This window comes from the organism of the source record quoted next, unplaced genomic scaffold (assembly GCF_019419815.1).
Source record: "Pyrus x bretschneideri cultivar Hongxiangsu unplaced genomic scaffold, Pyrus_bretschneideri_v1 Contig201, whole genome shotgun sequence".
Classification (NCBI taxonomy): Eukaryota; Viridiplantae; Streptophyta; class Magnoliopsida; order Rosales; family Rosaceae; genus Pyrus; species Pyrus x bretschneideri.
This window is the reverse complement of record NW_025999504.1, coordinates 196,452-205,556: the sequence shown is the minus strand read 5'-3', so window position 1 is coordinate 205,556 and position 9,105 is coordinate 196,452.

The following is a 9,105-nucleotide window of genomic DNA, read 5'->3' as shown; positions in this document are numbered from 1 at the left end:
TAAAAGTCAATACAATCACATCATCAACTACCTAGTCAATGACACTCCCTGCAGAAAAATTGGAAGTTAGGAAGGTCCAAATAAATGCGGCCTGCTACAACATGTGGAACGACATTTTTGTCCGAAGGTCTTTTCAGGCCCACATCTCTACTGCCCAGCGCCTCATGATGACTAATGAGTAGATTTTATATTATATATTTTACCCTATTCTGAGTATGTTTTGGTTATTATTTTGGAAGAATTTTGATACTTTGAATTGTATTTTCAATATAGGACTTTCAACTTGCTCTGGAGCAAAATAGGACCAACAAATTTTGGAGTAATTCCAATTGGAGGATGTTCGTGAGTCACTTGTCTTGATTGTATCAAAATTTGGACTTTTTCTATCGAGCGATGATTTTCTGGCGATAAAATAAAGGAGCAATGTGCGGTGCTGGAATAGTGACGTTTTGGACTTGACTAGCGTTTTTGGAGCCCAAGATGACCTCGGATGGTTTCCTGGCCTTCTGGAGATGTGTTCACAACGTCCTGATCTTTAAAACAAGCTATCTTGGGCTGGATTTAGAGCAGTTTTGAGCCTAAAACATGGCTGGACAGTTTCTGTGCAGTTTATCCTAACTTAATTAGGATTTTATGTTTTAATATATTTTATTATTAGTTAGCTTCCTAGTGGAAATAAGAGACTTGGTTCTCAGGGATTGTGCTGCTGGCTTTTAGTGAGATATTTAAGGTTTTAGTTGACCCTAGTTTAGGGCTACGCTTTCTTTTATGCAACTTTATGTTGGAAATGTGCCCTAAAACCAATCATATGATGATACTTTACGGACATTTCAAACTAATGTAGTTTAAATGTAAAGGGCAAAGATTATTGTTTGAGCCATCTCATATAAATGTTATATACTTAAACGATAAGTCCAAGGAATATGTGATTGGAAGAATGCGATCTAAAGAAGTTAGATTCATGAGACCATTCTTTCGTTGACACAACCTAAACGTTCCTGATCATAGGATTGCCAATTGGGCATTGACAGTCCGTTAAGATCAGTACGTGCTATGTCTTCTCTTAGGGAGAATGACTAGTCTCGAGTCATTGGTGTGTGTGACATCAAGACAAGTACGTAGGTGCTCAATAAAGAATGAGTTCACTGAACACGATCAACAAAGAGTTCTCATATTCATGTCACATGAGAACTCATGGTTGGGATAATGCAAATTAGTCTTTTGACCTGAGGCATCATAATTGTCTTGTGGTTAGGTCCTTAATCTTTGATTATGTCAAAGTCACTCCATCAGGAGGGTGTCCATGGCATCGTTGGGGTTAAGCCACTTAGCCATGGAGGCAAGTGAATGCGCAACAAGGGATCTCTAACCTTCAAACTGTTTGAGGGAGAATACTCTATGATATGATTAAGAATCTTTGGCCAAAGCATGAATGAGATTTAGGAATGTGTTCCAAATCACATTCAAGGTAATCATATAAGCACAAGACTCACATTGGATAGTAGACATGAATAAACTATCAAACCAAACAATGTGGTCAAGAGTATTGTATTAGAGAAAGACCGTATTGCATTTGTAATCCTAAAACTGAATAGGTTCTCCACCTCTTCTGATTAGCTTGGGTAACCATGACATGCTGCTAGGCGTCAACCATGGTTTGTGGAAGCCCTAAAAGTGTATTATCACTAACGAGAGAAATGAAAGTAAGTTTCAATTCACAATCGATTTGAAAGAGTTTGAATCGCCCACTGCCTCGCTAAAATGAACCTAATGGATTGTACACCGTGTAAGGTAGAGATTGAAGATTCAACGGAGATGAGTAAGAATAATTAAATGGTTTAATTATTTATGGCAAGGATTAATTAATATGATTATTAATCAAACGAATAAGTTCGTTAAAGACCTCGGGATAGTTTTGGACCTTAAGGCCCAATGGGCTTCGAACGTCAAGTCCATTGACTTAAGTTGTATGACAACTTAATGAATAATGATTCACAAAGGCCCAAATAGCCCAATGAATACCCTAAGGCTGGCCATTTAGAGAAAGAGTGGGTTTTGACTTATTTACAAGTTTGTCACTCAAATGAATTAAGGTATAAGTGTGATTTAATAGCCAAAATTCATTAAGGGTTATTTTTGGGGAAAGGATGAGAACACAAGCTCTCCTTTCTCTCTAAAATTTCGGCCACCCTTGAGGAAAACATCTAGCAATCTTACTTCCTCAAGGCCACTCATTTCTTCTTCATTATGCCTTGGTGTGGAGACTTAGAGGTTCTCAATTTTGGGAACTTGGAGAAACCTTTTCATCCATCCAAATCCATGGATCTAAGATGCAAGGAATGAAGGCCCTGTCTTTGGGTGATTAGCCTTTGCTTATGCAAAGAGGAATCTACAAAGGTATTGATTTCTCAACTCACTTTGTTTTGAGTTGAGTCTTGGTTCACCTATCTACTAGGCTTTGAAGTTCATGGGTTAAGTTTTGTTTTTGAGTGCATATAAACATGATTCCGCCTTTTAATTGTTAATTGCATGTTGTTGATGTTGCTCAAATGAACTTGTTTTTTACAAATCTTCCTTCAAGTGGTATCAGAGCCTAAGTCTAGTAGTTGGTGAATCCTTTTGGGTTTTGTAGTTCATAGTTTGTGATTTGAATGTTGCAATTGTTACAAGCTTTATTCTTGCTTCTTTGAATGTAAATTTTGTTAGAAAATTTGCCATCTCAAATGTTGTAGATGTAGTTCATATGAGCATGAATTTTGGAGCTAAAATTTGGTGCCATGTTTTTGGGGAAATTCGGCCAAATCCAAAGGGTGGATTTTTGGGTTCTTGTTTGACTTGTTAAAAGTGTTTTAAAGTGACTTTTGGAACCCCTATGTACCCTAGTATGGTTGTATGGTATTTCCCTTACGTTTGAGTGGTTTTGGTATGTTTTTGGGTGAAGAATGTTCATGGAGCTCTTATAGGTTTTCATGGATGTTCTTCATTGTTCTTGATATGTTCTTGCCAAGAACAAAACTTTGAAATTTTTTATATACTTTGTTTCAAATGGCCGGCCACCCTACTCAATTAGGGTCCTTGTGGGGCTTTTATGCAATTACATAAAGTTTTGATACTTTTGTGTATTTGTACTTTGACCCAAAAGTTTACGTTTTTACGTAAAGGTCCAAAATCACTAAAAGGACAAATTGTTTTGCTCCTTTAATGAAGTTTTAGCTTTTGTGGAAATTTTTGGGTTCTAGTTGTAATTACATGAAGTAGTGGACTTTTGTGTTTTTACAAAGTGACCCCAAAAGTTTAAGTTTTTGCAAAATAGCCCAAAAGTTGAGGTTAATTGCACTATGGCCCAAACAAGTTGAGGTCATAGCATTTTGACCCAAATTAGGTAGAGAACAAAATTGTTTTGTCTCTTTAAATGAGAATTGGATTTTCATTTCATTTAGCTCTATCTAAATCAATTCTATGGATACAAAAACCAAATGAAAATGTTGCATTCAAGTTTAATTAGTTAAAGCGTTAATTAATTAAAGAAATGGTGATTATGAACCTAAGCCTACTATAATTGAGCTATGTGAAAGGCCGTTTCAAATTTGTTTGAACCATGGGAATGTGTAGATTAAATTTTGGTTGTAATTTGATATGATCAATTGTTGTAAAAGAGCATAAGCTCTTCTTTACTTTAAAGTAATTTGATTTGATCAATTGTTGTAAAAGAGCATAAGCTCTTATTTACTTTGAAGTACTCATTTCTTGTTTTATTCGGTATGCATGAAATTGGAGTAGTTGGGTCCAACGTCCAATAAGACAACACACCTGAATGTGATTAAACGCGTAACTAAAATCAATCACCATCCCTAGACCGAGATTCAACACAAGGCTCGTGTTGGATCTAATCAAAGGTTCATAGTCATCCTAAGGCCCTAAGGCAACTATATAGTCCATCAATGAATGCAAATCTTATGTTAGTAGTACCATATAGTCTTGCTTTAAAAACCGTTTTAAAAGCATAGTGGGTGTATTATATACTACTAAATCAATCATATGGACCAATAGTTGTAATAGGACCAAAATGTTTTAATTGGATTAAAATGTATGTTTATATGTGATGAGACCTAAAAACCCTTAACTAAAACCATTATTAAGTTGATAAGCGAGAGATGCTTTGAATATCTCTTCGTGGCCTTCCACCGTGGTGGGCTCCAATCGTTTGTGACTTGTACACCGGCTTCACCCTATCATGGGGGAGTACAAAGTGCATGCTTACACTCAGGAGGAGTCTATACGCATATGATGAGGTGGGTGTAGGCAACGAGGATGGCCAATATCATATCATTGTGAGGCTATTCTTGAACCCCTTCATGAACTAAGCATGGTGGGAATAACTTAACTAAGTGCAATGGCGCCGATATCATATCATTGTGAGGCAACATTCTCTAGAGGCCAAATAAGATGGGTACTTGCAAGAGATGCAAATGAGTAAGCGTACTCTCTCATTATTATTAATGCTAGCCGATATCGTATCATCGTGAGGTGGGCTTGGTAATAGTGAGCCTCCCATACCCTACTAAGAGTTTCCTCCAAAACTCTCGAATTCCGATGAGGGATATGGAATTTGCCAAAAATAGTGGGTGGTGCTATTTGATTTAAAGACCCGAATCAAATGGCTTAAAATCAATCAATTTATATTCGTTATGTATTTGTTTACCAATATATTTGCAAACGCTATCCAAAACTTGACAAAGAAAAGCCGAATGCTTTAATTTCCGGACTTAGTTCTACAATCCCATAGATTGTCTTTAATGGCTTGTAGATGTAACTAAGTAGTCTCATCCTCACAATCTTCCTATTGATAATGTATCATTGGAAGAATATGTTAGATAAGTCTAACATGAGAAGGACAACACTTTTAATGTCATAATTCTTCAAATACAAATTGTTGTATGAAGAAATAAGAGTTGCTTTGAACAACCCTTAATCAACACAAACTTTAGTGCTTGTCTCTTTGTTACACGAACAAGGAACTTGAGAAGTAAGCACAAGGGCATGGACACTTTATGTGCCATGATTCTTCACTTACAAATTGTTGTATGAAGAAATGAGAGTTGCCTTGAACAACTCTTGAAAGTTTGTTATTATGTTTAGAACATAATGGTTGGTTGACAAAAATAGTCCATTTATATGGACTTATGATGATTTTGAATCATTGAGTGTTGAAGTGTTAAACCACTTAACGAGACGGAAACTAGGCAAGGACTTCACCTTTGTGTCCCTATCCTAATGGTTCACTAAGTTTATTGTAAACTATATAGTGAACAATAACCGCACGCTCTCCAAATCGTTTGATGTGTATAACACATTTGAAATAAGTTTCAAGAGAGATAGTGGGAGTTTAGGGACCATGACTATTGTAATCAAAGGGGAAGTCAAATGAAGAAGGCAAAATAACTCCAAGGGAACAAACTTTCTTTATGGAACAAACTTTCTTTATGAAATGATGGACATTGGAAGGGGTATTTGCAAGAAATGTCTTGCAAGTGTCAAAGAACACACCTTTCAAAGGTGTTGTAAAATGTTCTTGAATAGTTCAAAACAGTTGGTTCTTCTACTTGAATGCTTGATTCCGTATTAGTAACTATGTTTTACAATTGTTGTAAAAGTGTGCTAATAAAAAGTAGAAGATTAATGAGAGAAGAGAAAGTACTTCACATTCGGAAAGTGAATAAAATATAGATCTCTGCGAAAGCGGATTGTACTTACTTCCTCATATGAACTACCAAAGAAATTGGAAAATACTAAAGATTGTCTTTACATTCCAATTTTTAGGAACTTAAATCCGTCACTATAGTAGAGATGGATAAATGTTTTGTTTGACAAAACATTGTTCTTTATTAATCAATAATTAGATTATTGTAATTTAATTGGTTGTCTCTATAGTAGAGATGATGTGGTAGTTTAACTGTTTAAGAATATAACGATGCTTAAAACCCAAAAGGTTGCAAGGTAGTGACTAATCCCAACTGAGTTGTGATAACTCTAAAACATAAGTTACGAGTTGGTCATAGATGGATGCTTTGGATCGTTTGATCCAGATCCAATACCTTCTTGTTAAAATTGTATAGAGGCGAAATGTTCGAATCTTTATTCTTTTGGAAAGAAGAAAGAATCACAAAGTTGTTAAGGTTAATTCACTTAGATGTTAGTGGCACTTGTCCACAACATAATACTACTCATGTTGTATGACATTCACCGAAGATCACTCTCGGTTGGACTATAGTTTATTTTGAATAAACACAAGTCCGAATACTTTGCAAAAGGTTTCAAAGAATTCAAGAAATGTAAGTAGATGAGTAAGACGTCTAAAGTATTTACCTCCTTAGATTTGATCCAAGGAAAAAGTAACACTTTAGATTAATTTCCTTGAAAAATATCAAGGAAAGTAGCATCGTAAGATAATGAATTTCTCCATTAGGAGAATAATGAACATAAATAAGATTTAGTTCGTTGGACATTATCAATTACCCATATATATATGATATATACTTCTAAGACATGTTAGTTGTAGAGATCCATCCATCATGGATCTTAGCAAGCTAGTGGGAGCTATAAGCGTCTTATGAGAAAAGATCAATTGTTTGATTTCTCATAAAGATGTAAATGAATCTTTTGTTTACTAGGTTTACAAAAGATTAGTGGGAGTTGATCATATTCCTAAATTTGAATGTATATACATGATATATATTAATTTTGAAAATGAAAGGAATTCTTCATCGTTAAAGTTATGACTTTAAACATTTTATAATGATAGAATGTATATGGGAGACATAGTCTATATACATGGGATGGAAATCTATAATGATAGATTTCAAGATATAATTGGATTATATCAATCCCTAAAATAGACAAGAGATGCTAGGAAGTTTCTCATATGATGATAAACTTCAATTAGAATGACAATTCTAGTGAGACTAGGAAGTTGTTCTTCTCAAAGGGAATGTACCCTTTGACTCCCAAAGAAATAATGCGTAAATAGAATCCTTTATGCATACGCAGAAAGGCGATTTATGTATTGTATGAAAACATTGATATAAGTTGTACCTAGAACGGTACAAGATGATATCAGTGCAAGCCCAGGATCAGAACCATGGCAACTGTCAAGTGAATCCTTAGGTATTTAAAGAAATACTAAGGATGGATTCCTCAAGAATGAGGAAGAATTAGAGTAACGTAATGGAAGCGTAAATGTATTAGATTATGAATCTAATCCATCATAGAATATCTCTTCATTATGAATAAAGTGATAATGAGATATCTCTTTATTATGACTAAAGAGATATTTGGGTGGAAACGTTAAAAGTAAATGACTTTAATGTGTTCCATCATGTATGCAAAATATATTGCCATATAGAAGCTTACAACATTGTTGTTTGGATGGGAAAGTTCATTCATGAACTCTCCACTCGGTTCCAACCAGAAAGTGTATGACACTAATGGGGCGATAGCTCAAGCCAGGGAATCAAGGTCTCATCAAGGTTCGAACTCAAATGAGAGACTGAACCACATGATTGAGAATCATGTATAATGGTGACGTTGTTATTCTCAAGGTTGCTTCTATGGATAACATATAGATATCCATTGTTTAGGCCTACTACTCAGCCATTTATGAAATGAATTACAGAAGAGGTATCATCAATGATGACTAAGCTGATTGGCTCTAGTGCAAGTGGGAGATTGTTGGAAATGTGCCATAAAACCAATCATATGATGATACTTTACGGACATTTCAAACTAATGTAGTTTAAATGTAAAGGGCAAAGATTATTGTTTGAGCCGTCTCATATAAATGTTATATGCTTAAACGATAAGTCCAAGGAATATGTGATTGGAAGAATGCGATCTAAAGAAGTTAGATTCATGAGACCATTCTTTCGTTGACACATCCTAAACGTTCCTGATCATAGGATTGTCAATTGGGCATTGACAGTCCGTTAAGATCAGTACGTGCTATGTCTTCTCTCAGGGAGAGTGACTAGTCTCGAGTCATTGGTGTGTGTGACATCAAGACAAGTACGTAGGTGCTCAATAGAGAATGAGTTCACTGAACACGATCAACAAAGAGTTCTCATATTCATGTCACATGAGAACTCATGGTTGGGATAATGCAAATTAGTCTTTTGACCTGAGGCATCACAGTTGTCTTGTGGTTAGGTCCTTAATCTTTGATTATGTCAAAGTCACTCCATCAGGAGGGTGTCCATGGCATCGTTGGGGTTAAGCCACTTATCCATGAAGGCAAGTGAATGCGCAACAAGGGATCTCTAACCTTCAAACTGTTTGAGGGAGAATACTCTATGATATGATTAAGAATCTTTGGCCAAAGTATGAATGAGATTTAGGAATGTGTTCCAAATCACATTCAAGGTAATCATATAAGCACAAGACTCACATTGGATAGTAGACATGAATAAACTATCAAACCAAACAATGTGGTCAAGAGTATTGTATTAGAGAAAGACCGTATTGCATTTGTAATCCTAAAACTGAATAGGTTCTCCACCTCTTCTGATTAGCTTGGGTAACCATGACATGTTGCTAGGCGTCAACCATGGTTTGTGGAAGCCCTAAAAGTGTATTATCACTAACGGGAGAATTGAAAGTAAGTTTTAATTCACAATCGATTTGAAAGAGTTTGAATCGCCCATTGCCTCGCTAAAAGGAACCTAATGGATCATACACCGTGTAAGGTAGAGATTGAAGATTCAACGGAGATGAGTAAGAATAATTAAATGGTTTAATTATTTATGGCAAGGATTAATTAATATGATTATTAATCAAACGAATAAGTTCGTTGAAGACCTCGGGATAGTTTTGGACCTTAAGGCCCAATGGGCTTTGAACGTCAAGTCCATTGACTTAAGTTGTATGACAACTTAATGAATAATGATTCACAAAGGCCCAAATAGCCCAATGAATACCCTAAGGCCGGCCATTTAGAGAAAGAGTGGGTTTTGACTTATTTACAAGTTTGTCACTCAAATGAATTAAGGTATAAGTGTGACTTAATAGCCAAAATTCATTAAGGGTTATTTTTGGGGAAAGGATGAGAACACA